This window comes from Gouania willdenowi, chromosome 22 (genome assembly GCF_900634775.1).
Source record: "Gouania willdenowi chromosome 22, fGouWil2.1, whole genome shotgun sequence".
Taxonomy (NCBI): Eukaryota; Metazoa; Chordata; class Actinopteri; order Blenniiformes; family Gobiesocidae; genus Gouania; species Gouania willdenowi.
Window position 1 is genome coordinate 28,557,063 of NC_041065.1, and position 15,053 is coordinate 28,572,115.

The following is a 15,053-nucleotide window of genomic DNA, read 5'->3' on the forward strand; positions in this document are numbered from 1 at the left end:
AGTGATTTTGTGTATGTTAATGTCATTTTGAGTGTTTTTCTGTTTTTTGTTGTTGACTTGTGAGTTTTTTTATTCAATTTTGTGTGCGTTTCTGTCATATAGTGTGTTTTTTGGAGTCATTTTGTGCATCTTGGTTGTCATTTTGTGTATTTTTGATGTCATTCAGTACATTTTGTTGTGATTTTGTATTTTTTTTTTTCTTTTGATTGTTCTTGAAGTCGATTTGTGTTGTTTTTTTGTGATTTTGTGTTTTACGAGTCATTTTTCTGTACTTTCATGTGGTTTTGAGAGTTTCTCTGTATTTTTGTGATTTTTTGAGTAAATGTGTTTTTTTTTTTTTTGCCATATCCTGTGTTTCTCATGTCATTTTGTGCATTTACTTTGGGGGCCTCACCATGATTCTAGACTGTTGTCAAGTTGGTTCAGAGCTCAGAGCGTGAGGCCATTAAACCCACACACATTAGAGACAACAAATTAAGAGCCTCCATTTATCCAAGCATGCAGGTTACGTTTTTAGAACATGTAGAGAACTTTAGACGTAAAATGAGAGTCTGAACGCACTGGGTCAAACTCGATCATCATCTACATCTGTCAGCACAGCGTGGCTCAGATTTATTGTCAGCTTGTCACCACTTCTTGGCCTTTCCGCTCAACTTTGACATTCTCCATTTGGCTTCACGGCCATATGTGCACTTGGTTGTTGAGTGGTGAAAAAGTTGCCCGTTTTCATATTCAAGTCTGACATATTGAGGAATGGAGAGATGCTCGTGGGCAAAGACGGTGACATACGGAGGCTTCTCTCTCTTTCGCTCTCTCTCAGATACACATGCGCGTGCAACTCTTGGTCAGCAGCACAGATGAGTTCTGGGAAAACAAGCAGCTGCAAGAGGAGGAAAGGGCCATAAGGCTGGCCGGCTTGCCAAATTTCATCATCTATTATGGATTGCCTGCAACGCGCACTCTGCTGTAACCAGGGGCACTTTCTCTGATTCACATGCAATTGTGGAACAGCCTTCGCACAGACGTACATTTTGATGCTCCCCCGCTAGCTATAGCTATAGCTCCTAGACTGATGTCGGAGATTTAATTGATTTACTCTGATTGGCCGACAAAATGACAGAAAAAGAAAAATAAACTAAAATATTAGCATTTCCTGAAGAAAATGCAAGTGAGGATGCAGGTGCTGGCCCGCGTCATTGAACACTCAATTAGCATTAGCCTAGCATTAGCATTAATTAGTGTTAGCATTATCAGTAACATTAACTAGCATTAACATAGCTTTAGCATTAGCCTTGCATTAACAGTGGCCTAACAATAGTATTGGCATTAGTTAATATTAACATTAGCATTCATATTAACTAGCTTTAATCTAGCATTAGCATCAGTTAACATTAGCATTTATTAGTTTTAGCATTATCATTAATATTAACTAGCATTAACCTAGCATTAGCATTAACCAGCATTGGCTAGCATTAACATTAACTTTACTATTGGCATTAGTTTATTTTATTTTTTTATTTTATTTATTCAGTTTATTTCCGACATGGCTGCATTCACAGAAGTTTTGTTACTCTTTTTTTTTTTTGTACATGCCGAAAAAGGAGACGAGAGAAGCAGTTTAGCATTAGCATTAACCAGCATTGGCTAACATTAACTTTACTATTGGCATTAGTTTAGCATTAGCATTAACTTGCATTACCTTAGCATTAACATAACATTAACCTAACATGAGCATTAACCTATAGCATTACCACAGCATTAGCCAAGAATTAGCATTAACCTAGCAATAGCGACCGTGGCTCAGGTGGTAGAGCTTCGTCTTCTGATCGAGAGATTGGGGGTTCGATCCCAGTACCTGACTATGTGTCGAAGTGTCCTTGGGCAAGACACTGAACCCTAAGTTGCTCCCAGTGGTCGACTAGCGCCTTGCATGGCAGTCCTGTCCCACTGGTGTGTGAATGTGAGAGTGATTGGGTGAATGAGCTGATATGTAAAGCGCTTTGAGACTGTTTCAGTGTGGTGATAAAGCGCTATATAAATCAAGTCCATTTACCATTTTAGCAATAGCCAAACATAAACCTAACAATAGCATTACCCTAGAACTAGCATTAACCTAGCAATAGCTTAGCATTTACCCAGCATTAGCACTAGCCTAGCTAATGAACCCTCTGTGAAATAATGCAGAAGATATCATGAAAATTGTTGAAATAGGTTGAAGGTTCTGAAACAATCTAAATATAGTTTAAAAAACAAAAGCTGAAGAAAGTTCACACATGTTGAAAAAGGTTGAGAAGTTTGAAGAAGTGATGACAATTTGTTTACGAAGATTTGAAGGTAAAATAAAAAGAGCTGAAAAGTCCATTTATTTCCTACGCTTTTTTCATGTTGTAATAGCTAAAATGTATTAAACAACTACATATCTATGTATATTCTGAAAAGCATTTTATTTTCTTAAAACCTTTTCTTTCTATTTTTTTTCTTTAGCCTAATTCATAGCACAGCTCGCTCTTCCAGATAATGTAGCTTTATTTTAAAGGAGAATGAGCAATGTTGCCAACCTTTTTCTATAAAAAAAAAAAGTAAGTCGAGTTGAGATGTGGTCGATGAAGTGACATGTCAAATAGCCAGTCTGTGACAAACAGGATCATATAGTAGCAGAAATAGCTAAGCTAGCTAAGCTAAAGGCTAACCACTAGTAGCTAACACTATCCAACAGAGTGACACTTATTTCAGATATAGGCTATAACAAGTGATTATGATAAAGAGAATAATAGGGTCTTATATATTCTGCTTACCTTTTATTCAAAAGAGGTAGGTGGTTAGCATTAGCATTGTCTGTTGTTCTGGCACACACCACTTTTAGTGCAGTAACACAAAGGCATCATGGGAACTGTAGTTCTTGTTTCTCTGAATGAGTTGCGTGTGCAACGCTGATTTCACGCATTGCATTGTGGGATGTGGAGTCCTGTGGACAGATGCATAGAAGTGATTTTACTTCATTCTTACTGTGATTTCTTGTGTTTGACCTTAAATCTCTGCCAAAGTGACTTCCCAACACGTCTGGTGTTTTCACTGAAAGTTGTGACAAAACAATGGTGCATTATTTTTGGGGGATTTACACGGAAATATCTGAATTCGGCTGAAATTGAATGCCTGGCGGAGTGAGATTATTTCACAGGGAATAACTGGGAAGAAACTAGAACAAAAAATAGTGTCAAGCCAATCATTGGGAAGAGCACACAAGTTCAGTCTAGTGAAGAACACACAGGAAATGACAGTAATAATGAAATAAAAACTTAAAAAAGTACTCATAAAAGCAACTTAATGACAGTAAAGTGAATACTTGTAATTCATTACTTTCTCCTCTGGATGTGGATATGTTGAGATGTGCAATGATGACGTGATTAACCGCAATAAATCACTTCTTGCAGCTTTAAACTGATTTATTGTCTTTGAAGTTACCAAGAAATGAAAGAATGATGATGGAATATTAAAAAGGTGTTCTTGTTTGCATGTATTTAGCCCTTTCAGCCTGTGGATCCTTCTTTTACGGCGTCATCTTGACATTCTTGGTCCTGTCTTCAGAAAGGGTAATGAAATAACTTGTTGTCGTGCATGTTTCTGTGTCTTTTATTCGAAAAGGGAACACTTTGGCAGGCACCATTACCGCCCTGCAGTAAATTGCCTTGTAAATTACAGTGGCGGGGTAATAAAGCCAGATTTGTATATCGCCGGGAGTGGAGACTGTGTCTGTCTTGTAAATTTAATTAAACAGCAGGTGCAAAATCAGGTCATATGGCTTTGATGTGCCCCATGTGAGAATGACAACCAGACAAAGATTCTAATACAAGAAGCATTTACATATTTTTGCATGTGGAGGCTTGTTATGCCTCGTCTTGCACCTTCTTCAAAATTACTTCCAAAATAAAGAGTGTTTTTTTTGTTACAAAATATGATCACAGAAACCACATCAAAACAGTCATTTTCAGTGCGTTTAATGTTCAAATGTACTCGTGGACGGATGCAGTTTGGTGTGTTGTATAAAACAAATAAGTTATATAATTACAGTTTATTATTATACATTTTTTTTTACAATTTATTGTACTTAGATACTCCATGACCTACTGTGTAGAACTCTGAGAACAACTTTTAAGACCATTGTTAATGCATTTATTTTTTTCTGTGTAACTTGAATGTTATGATTTATTTTGGCCATTTAAGCAGATTTTGCTTCTGCCTGTTTCAGTCTTGTTTTTTGAAATTGTGATTTACATTTGACTATTTCTTTGTTAGACTGAATCAAACAAAAACTGAGACCGAAACTGAAAGAAATGATGCATTTTCACTGTGTTGCGGTAAAATAAAGTTGTTCAGCTGAGTACTACTGAATGTACTGTATATCATTTCTGGTCCGCTACGACATTGATTTAATATAGATCTTTTTCATGTTGATGTGCACTGAAGCTAAAAATCATCCTCTTATGAGTATGCGTGACCTATGACACTGTCAGTGAGCTATCTGGACGCCAGACGGCATCCCTTTCCTTCACAGGGATTTGAATCCTCGTGCCAGAGAGTCTGAGACTGTGTCAGCGGCATCAGTTGACCTGTCTGCAACACCTTCACTTGTTTCTTTCCTCTTTTTTTGCCTTCTTTGTTGGGAGGAAGTGGTTGATAATTACCACCTACGATGTAGCCATCTGTGCCGCCCTTTCACGGCCTGTTAAGCTCGCTTTTCAGAAAGTTTACTGTTGACAGAGGGCACGCGAGAGGAGTGGATGCCAGAGCGCGTTAAAAAGACTGCACACTCAAGCAATATTAAAGAAGTGCGTTAAAGAGCTGGTTTGTACGCAGAGGTTGAAGGAGTGGATGGAGGCACTGGGTGGAAGACGAGCAGCAGAGAGGATAGCAGTCTGCACAGGTTGAGAACACAGAATAAACTAGAACTAGAAAATGCATAAGATGAACCCCTCAGAGTCAGTATAACTCCTCGGAGTCAGTATAGCCTCTAAAAGTCAATGTAACCCATTGGAGTCAGTATAATGTCTCAGAGTCAGTATAACCCATAGACTGTATATAAGAATGAACAACGCACGCTCACGGGGAAGTGAAGCTTTTATTTTTAGAGCTCCCCCTGCTGACTGGCTGCAGTATAGGTCATAAACCCCGCCTCCTCAATGATAACGGATGGGATGTTGTTCAAACTGTAAAGTTAAAATACTCGTCACACATTTTTTTTTTCCAAAGCTAAACTCTGATGTTATCATGAGTTATTATCAGCCTACATTGTGTTCAAGTGCTCATTTTTCTGTGAAGTTTGTTTTTAAATGAGTTATTTGAGGTTGAAATACAGGATTTGACGTCATATGTGACAATGATTGACAGTCGCGGCTCTTGCGTAGCTCTCTTTGTGAATAGCATAAGCAGTTACGTTGTAAAAGAAAGCCATTAAACTTTTCCGTTGAGTTTCTTCGTCTTTTTTGACCTACTAGTACTAGTACTAACCTTTATGATCTGATCATCTGGACGTTGGTAGAATTTCCAGTGGGAGAAATACTTAAGTTCTTGGCATAGCTGGGCTGTGTAACTCATCAGGGCAGTACGTTAAATGAGCGGGACGTGTTACCAGGGCTCCTCCCGCCGGACTATTCTGCGCAGACTCTGGCTCCAAATGACGTCAAATTTGCAAGACGGAAGCGCCCCTAAGCGCCGTATTTTGGCTCCAAGAACGTTGAGTGGGAACAGCTACAGTGCACGCCCACTAACCCCTCAGAGTCAGTATAATCTCTTGGAGTCAGTATAAATCCTTCTATAACCCCTCAGAGCACTGTAATTAATGCAGTAAATTGTATTACAATGACTAACAGCAGAGGTGCTGTTTAAATAGGTTTGAATGGGAACATTTCTATATAATTTTGCATATTAATCAATTAATGTCAAACTTCAGAAAATGCAGGAAGGCAACAGGCTTATTCTTAGTGTTTCTGTTCACTGGTGAGTTATCTATTCTATAATAATAATGAAGTACAATAAAACAATAACAATGATGCTATACATCCTCATTAATTACGTTGATGGGATTCACAATTTCCACATTCAAGTCCACATTTCCGCTCTTTTATTTATGTTTTTGTGACCCGGCATGTCGACGTATTTCAGCTCTGTAACTTTTCATCAAACCCGTCCGTCACTCAGGGCATTTTGTCGTCAGCCTAGAGGGAAACCTGCGTTCCTGCAATAAGGCATTACTTATCATCAAACTGTCTGATATCTGTCACTGTGGCAGGATCTATGTGGAAACCCTCAGTGTCTAAAGCTGTCACATTTTGGAGAGACTTTAATGAGAAAAGTGTGTGTGTGTGTGTGTGTGTGTAAATGAGTGAGGGAACAGAGGGAACAGGTGCATGGCTGGAAGCTCAGTACAGTAACGTCATTCCTGAAAGATGACAATCACAGTCACTAATCCACGTCACATCAGCAACAAACAGCTAAAGGAAACATTACTGTTATTACATAAAGATCAGTGGACTGGAAATAAGCCAACACTCCCAATAAATACATATATCACCGACTGTAGCCTCAGCTAATGAAGGGAAGAATTTAAGGCGTACATTTTTACACAAAAAAAAAATATATATATGATATTAATCTGAATTTACTGATGCACTTTGTGGGTGTCTCTGGTTCAGCACTGGAGTGGTTTGGGTCTTATTGTGCTGACAGAAGCATGAGTGTTAACCTTGGAAATTCAGTGTCCAGTTCTGCTTCACTGTCGTATGGGGTTCCACAGGGGTCGATTTTAGGGCCCCTGCTTTTTTCTATGCACTCCATCCTGAGAAAGCATGGCATCTCTTTCCATTGCTACGCTGATGACAGCCAAATATACAGTATGTGCTGCTGAAAAAGGGTAATGCTTTCTCTCTCTCACATGTCTTTGAGGACATCAAAGCCTGGATGACCTTAAACTTTTTAAACTTCAATGAAAAAGAAAAAGCAGAAGTGATGGTGTTTGGCCCCAGCGGTTCTTGTGATTCCCTTCCTTTTGATTTGGGCCCTTTGGCAAATTATGAAAAAGCCAACAGTTTTAAACTGTTTTAAGATGGACAGTGATTTTAATTTAGTGCTGTGGTGAAATCTGGCTTTTTTCGTATTAGGCAGCTGGCAAAGGTGAACCTTTCCTTTCACAACAGCACTTAGAAACAGTAATCCATGCCTTTAATACATCTCGGCTGGATTACTGTAACGCACTTTATTTTGGAGTCAGCCAGTCATCCCTCACACGTCTCCAGTTGGTGCAAAACGCAGCCGCTCGCCTCTTAACTGGAGTACGTAAGAGTGAGCACATAACCACCATCCTGGCCTCTGCACTGGCTGAAACTAATTATTTTATTTGTTTTTAAGTCTTTAAAAACCTCTGAGCTCCTCCACCCCAACGTTCCTGCTCGCTCAGAGGGGACGGAGCTTTCTCTGTTGCGGCTCCTAAGCCTAAGCTATGGAATGAGCTGCCATTACACGTGAGAAATGCCCGATCATCACTGTCCAGTTTTAAAACTGCTCTTAAAATCCATTTTTATTCCTTCGCTTTTAAAGGGCCCATGTTACACTAAATCTACTTTTACACTAGATCTAACATCATAAAGTGCTATTAGGGCTTCATACACATACCCAAAGTGATTTCCTCAATCGTTAGTTAGAGGGTGATTTGCTCTTTTCTTACTGCAGGGCGAGCCCCAACTCCTCGCTCCAATTTGATGACGCGTTCCCACTTTGATGCCAGGAAGCTCCCTGCCGTGATTAACATGTAAACAGACACGCCCACTATGGTGAGCCCCCACGCTCTGTCTCGTGTTTATAAAGCAGCATGAGCTCAGCTACGGAGTGGGTGGGAGGAGGGTGGGCCGTCCTCTGGCCCTACGTCACCGTGCAGGGAGGAGGAAGTCAGTGTCCTGTCTTTAGACACGCCCACTCATCAATATGCATAAGTAGGCCACAAATCAGACTGTTTGTGTAGAGCCGCTCAGAAAGTGACTTTTCAGAGGCTAAAACTCTGGAAAACAGGCGAGTTTGGGAAAATAAACCTCAAACACTATGTTTTTGTGGTTCTTAGAACAAATGGAGATGTGTGAACAATAGCATGATATGAGACCTTTAACCCAGTATGAAACTCTGCTTTTGTTTTAGTGTCCTGTGGCTTGTCTTTTTTCATTGTTGTGTTTTATAATTACATCAGTTTTTATTCTTGTTTTATTTGATTATTTTGCTGTTGTTTGTATTTATTGTGTACAGCACTTTGTTCCAGCTGTGGCTGCCTTAAAGGGCTCTATAAATACAGTTCTACTTGGTCACTTTTTTGCTTAAAATCCTTTCAGAACTTTCAAAGGTGGAGAATCAACAGAGATGTTTAGCCTCAGTGTGCTTCAGGTTTTTGTCGTTGTAGGTCCCAATGCATCTTGGGAAACTTGGAAGTATACTTCAGTGGGAAACTTCATCATTCTAATCATACTTATAGTATATAATAGACTATATACTTATTGAGTTAGTCGTGCATGGTATGGAGTGCGCCATTTCGAACACAGCCTGTGTCTTTATTAGTTTTTAAAAAAAGTGTTATTTATCGTAACCAGCAGCTTTAAACTAAAAGTTAACCAATGTTTCTAAAACTTTTTTGCGTTGTATCTTTTCTGTCAAATGTAAATCGATGAACATCTGTTGTGTTGCTTCTCTTTCTGTCTCACAGATTCATTTTACGGTACTTTAGCCTTTCATGCTAACCCGTCTCCGCCTCTAACACTATTTTGGGTACGTTTTATCTTGGGTTTTGCCTGAGGTAGTTCACCTGAACCTCCTCATCTGGTCTCTGAGAGGCCTTCAGGGACTCTAGGCCCACCTGCCGTTGGAGTTAAGCTAACTCTGACACTGACGTAGCCCACAACAGCAGAAGTCTCAGGAATTCACCTCGAAATGTACTATTAAACTCATGGTCCAGGGGCCAAATTCGTCTCTTTTGAGCATCCGATTCGGCCCGCAGGAGAAAGTAAACATGAAAACATGAAATTCATCAATATTCATTGTTTTCCCCGGTGCTTATATCAAATGATTGCAGTCATTTTTAATGTTAAACTGTTGGAAAAACTCAAAATTCTTACAAAATCCTTCAGTATTCATCAAATTATGACTTAATATTTCTCTTAGTCACAAAATATAGTAAATATAAAGTGTAGATCCTGTTGGGACTGATATCTATCACTTATTGCTTGGATAATATGGTCGGTTTCTTACATATTTAGTATTTCATGTATACGTAGAAGTGCAAACTAGGACACAATATTGTTGAAATTACTCGTTTTCCACTGATAAAATCTGTGGCCCACTTGATACTGCTCTGTATTTGGCCCCTGAACTAAAATGAGTTTGACATCCCTCATATAACTACAGAAAAAGCTGCACAATGAAGCATAAACACAAAAAATCAGAATACAATTAAATGAGAATACTTGAACAAACATTTTCCCCGGTGCTTATATCGCATGATTGCAGTCATTGCTTTATGATAAACTGTTTAAAAAAAACTCAAAATTCTTACAAAATCCTTCAATTTTCCTGAAATTATGACATATTTACCTTGATTAAATTAAAATTGGTCGCAAAATCTAAGAAATGTAAAGAGTAGATCCTGTTGAGACTGATATCTGTCACTTATTGCTTGGATAATATGGTCAGTTTCTGACATATTTAGTATTTTATGTACCGGTATACGTAGAAGTGCTAACTAGGGCACAATAATGTCCAAATTATAATTTTTTGGCCCCTGAACTAAAATTAGTTTGACACCCCTCATATAACTACAGAAAAAGCTGCACAATGAAGCATAAAATTCAGAATACAATTAAATCAGAATACTTGTTTTTTTGTCGTTTGACAGGCCAGAGCTTGACTTGATGAACCACAGGAAGCTAAAGAGTGCAAATAGATGTCATGGGCTTTAGGGACAAAAAAGCAGAACAAGTGCATGCTGGGATTAAACACAGCAGAGGCGGGGACCATGTCATCTCTTGTCACTCATTTTCTGATGTGTACAATAGCCTCTGGCCACAATTAGAGCCCTGTTGGCTTTGTGCGAGTACGAATGAATGCACATGGCTAATATTGAGCCCATTAAAGAGCTGACAGGTCGTTACGGCTCCAAACGTCAGCACGTGTTGGTTCCATTCTCAGAGTGACATGTCAGGACTCAGAACAGGTACCAGAACTCAGCAGGAACACATCATGGACTTTATGGACGTACTGTATGTGATGGTGCTCTGTAATTAGGACCTGGTGAGACAAATGAGGCTGAACCGTAGGTAATGAATGATTCATTTGACCAGAGCTAATGTGAAAATGTGTGGCAGCTTTTAAAAACACACACATGGATTTACAGTGTGTGTGTGTGTGTGTGTCATTGATGATCAACAGTCCATGCTCAGGCTGCTCCTGACATTACTCTACAGTACTCTACTTCCCTCTTCTGGCAAAACTATTCTCAATAACTCAATAACTTTTTACTCTGATTTCTAAAAAGCAGGACTTTATTTGGTTTATTCTGAAAAGGATTCTTTTAAATTCTACATCAGCGGAGCCACAAACATGTTTGTCTGATCCCAGGATCACATTATTAACCATCATGTCACTATAGATAATGACCAATCTGAGCATTAATATTAGAAAGAACAATTCTAGAGAGATCTTTTATATTTTGTTCATTCATTTTGGGTGTTTGGGGGTCATTTTTATGTATTTTTGTTATTGTTTTGAGTTTTTGATGGTGGTTTTGTTTATTTGTTGTTGTCATTTTTTGTGTATTTCAGTTGTAGTTTTGTGAGTCATTTCTGTTTATTGTTGTTGTCTTTTTGTGTTCTTGGAGTAGATTTAGTGTTTTTAATATTCACTTTAAAATCTACTTATTCAGGCAGGCGTTCCTTCAATCCTGTCACTGAAGGTGCTGCTCATGTGTTTTTATTTAAAAAAAAACAACAACTATATGTTTGTATGCAATCGTGCACTATTTTAATCCTGTAAATTTATGAGCTTTCTCTGTCAAAAATGCTATACTAATAAATGTTACGTATATGTGTTGAGTTTTTGGAGATATATATATTTTTTTATGTTTTTGGTTGTCATTTTGGGTATTTGAGTACATTTTGGGTATTTGAGTACATTTTGGGTATTTTTGTTGTAGATTTTGGTTAACGAAGTCATTTTTATGGGGGATCCAATAGGAAGTAGCCTGATTGTGTTTGTGGTCTTGACATTGATCACATCAAATCTAAAAACTCATTTTACTATCTTATATCAGGTTGATCAAAAAATAATGTATGAACTCTTTGGGTGCGTTCACACCGAACGCAACATCAGCGACTACAGTCGCTGATGTTGCCCGTGAGGAGTCGCTTAAACATAGTCGTGGTTTTTGCTCGCTTCATCTACCCCAGTGACGTGACGACCTTGATGTGGGGATCAGAAACTCGTTGCCAATTGGATTTTGCAACACAGCGTCACTCAAATTTGCTTGATCAACTTTGAGCGACTTCCAACATTTGAGTAGCTGGAATCTTGTTGGGCGGTTCAATAATAACAAAATTTCAACAACTAAATAAGGGCTAAAATTGGACTACGTTGGACGGTCTAATACTAACACAATTTCAACGACTGTATTGAGTTTACATTTGGACACATTGGACGGTCCAATAATATCCGAATTATAACAACTATATTTGGGCTAAATTTGGACCAATTTTGATGGTCCAAAAAAACCCCAATTTCAATGACTAAATAAGGGATAAAATCCGACCATGTTGGATGGTCCAATAATAACCGAAATTCAACAACTGTATTTCAACGTTGGCCTTTTAACCAGCGCACACACACACACACACACACACACGCAAACACACACCAGCACACACCAACACACACCCACACACACACACACCAGCACACACACACACCAGCACACACCCACACACCAACACACACACACACACACACGCACACGCAAACACACACCCACACACACACACACACACCAGCACACACCAACACACACCCACACACACACACACCAGCACACACACACACCAGCACACACCCACACACCAACACACACACACACACACACACACACGCACACGCACACCAGCACACGCACACACACACACTAAGACTAACACACACACACACACACACACACACACACACACACACTAACACTAACACACTCACACACACACACTAACACTCACCAACACTCACCAACACTCACACACACACACCAACACTCACACACACACACCAACACTCACCAACACTCACACACACACGCACGCACGCACGCACACACGCACACACACACCAACACACACACACACACACACACACACACACACACACACACACACACACACACACACACACACACACCAACACACACCAGCACACACACACACACACACACACACACACACACACACACACCAGGTGCAAAGGTCGTATCTTATCTAGTCACATCCGAACTTTGACCAACGCTGGAGCTTGACTTCCTGAATCTGCTGCTGAGATACTCTCTTCCGTCTCCCATCATCCTTCATTTGCTCCAGATAACACATCAGCTCCACAAACCCCGTCACCATGGCGCCCACAGAGGGCCACTTCCTGTGGTCCTGCTCAGTGATTGGTGGAGAGACTTCCAAAAACAGAGAACAGCTGGTGAGGGATGATGTATCACAGAGCGTTTGCACTTTCATTTTCAGGGTTGTCTTGTTAATGCTCCTAATCCAGCATCTGGCAGGAATAATAAAAACCAAAAAAAAGACACAAAGGCAGCAGAGAGCGAGAGAACAACCTGTTCTTTGGCAGAGCTCAACAAAAGGCTGACACATGTCGGAGGAACACAAAGAGCTGATGTGAATATGAAGGAAAGATGATCCAATGTGAGACAAAGGCCCAGATGAGAGGAGGAGAAGATAAGCACTCAAACACGTTCAATACGTCCATATGGGACTCAAGTGCATCTTACATTACATTTTAGAAACACCTAAAAATAATAATTAATTATCACACTTTTGTTCTTTATAGAGGAATCATATGATTAACAGCCAGGCTTTGTTGTCTATGACTCATTAAATGTAACAATGAATATTAATTTAAAGAGAAGCGTGTATGATTCATTTCACCGTTTACTGCTGATCATCTTAGAATTTACCAAAACCTAAGATGATTTTAATAATAAATGCTAAAATATGTTTTAAATCCAGCATTTGAATTTTTTATGTAAGCAGAATTAACTTGAAAACTGTAATTAAGAGTAACTACAATCTTTTTCTTGTTTGTTAAATAAATAATATTTAGAATGAAACAAAGGTCATTTTTGGACCTTTTATTTTTTATTTTTCAGGTCAACTTAATCATACTCATTTTCACCAACTTAAAAAAACTAGTTCAGTTAGAAAATGTTTCTGTTTTATTATTTTTTAAATCTAAAAAACTCTTTTTACAGTGCAAAAACCCAAGATGACGTGAATAATAAATGCTAAAATGTGTTTAAAATGTAGCATTTTAAAATGTTTATGTAAGCAGTACTTGAAAACAGTTTTTTTTTTAAAATGTGGCTAATAATAAATCGAGTAATTATAATAATTTTTTTGGGTCTCATTTTAAAGATTACTTTAAAAACCAGTTAAAAAACCTAGAAAAAAATGATTAGAAAATGTTGCCTGTTTTTTTTTTTTTTTTTTATAAAGTTAAATCTAAGTAACAATTTTTACAGTACACTAAGAAAACCCAAGATGACAAATAATAAATGCTAAAATTTGTTTAAAATCCAGCATTAAAAATTTTTTTTTATGTGAGCAGAACTTGAAAACTGTTAAAATTCAAATCGAGTAATTATAATATATATTTTTTGAGGTCTCTTTTTAAATATGACTTATTTTACAAAGGTCTTCTTTCATATTTGACAAACTTGATTTTCTGGACCATTTTTTTTTTTGTAAATTCTACTTAATTTTGTTGCATCAGGTCAACTTCGTCATATTCATTTTAACAACTTAAAAAAACCAGTTCACAAAACCTAGAAAAATGATTAGAAAATGTTGCCTCAGCTTTTTTTTTTTTTTAAAAAAAGTTAAATCTAAGTGATAATTTTTACAGTGCAAAACCAAAACCCAAGATGACTCAAATAATAAAAGCTGAAAAGCAGCATTTTTATTTTTTATGTAAGCAGAACTTGAAAACTCATTAAAATAAAGTACTAGAATAGTTTTTTTTAATTGTTTGTTTTATTTTAAATATTACTTATTTTTTTTGTTTTTGGTAAATTCTACTTTTGTTGCTTCAGGTCAACTTTGTCACAACAATTTCTACCAACTTAAAAAAAAAAAAAAAAAAAAAAAACAGTTCACAAAACCTAGAAAAATATTGAAAATTGTTGCCTCAATTTTTTTTTTAGTGAAATCTAAGTAACACTTTTTACAGTGTACCCCTTTTCGCACATGTAAATTGAGAGATTTAAGCGTCATTAAATCAAATCAATAATCTATTTCTGCTGTTGTAGGTCACTAATTATTATTGTTTCGTTAATATTTTACATGTTTGAAATAAAGACATCAATAAAGAATCAAATCAGTTTAAGAAAACGAATTCGATACCCAGCTCTACTTTAAATCAAGGCACAATGTTTACTTTCCAAAGGAATTATCATGAAGGTATTATCGTTCATTAAACTATTATTAATCAAAAATCAGATGCTAATAATAATAATAATTAGATGCAGCATATATTCTGACCACTAGATGGCACCATTTCCCATACTGCAGCTTTAACGGTGACACAAACAGGAAGTTTAATGTAAATGTCACACTTCAAAATAAAATAAAATGATTCACAACAAACTGGAAGAAAAAAAACATCAACCTTTAATACCTGGTGTCACAGTGTTAGTGGAGCTGAAGATCTATGGAGATGTGGAGTGAAAAGTTGTACAGAACTGATTCAAAATGTCACTTTACAACATTAAT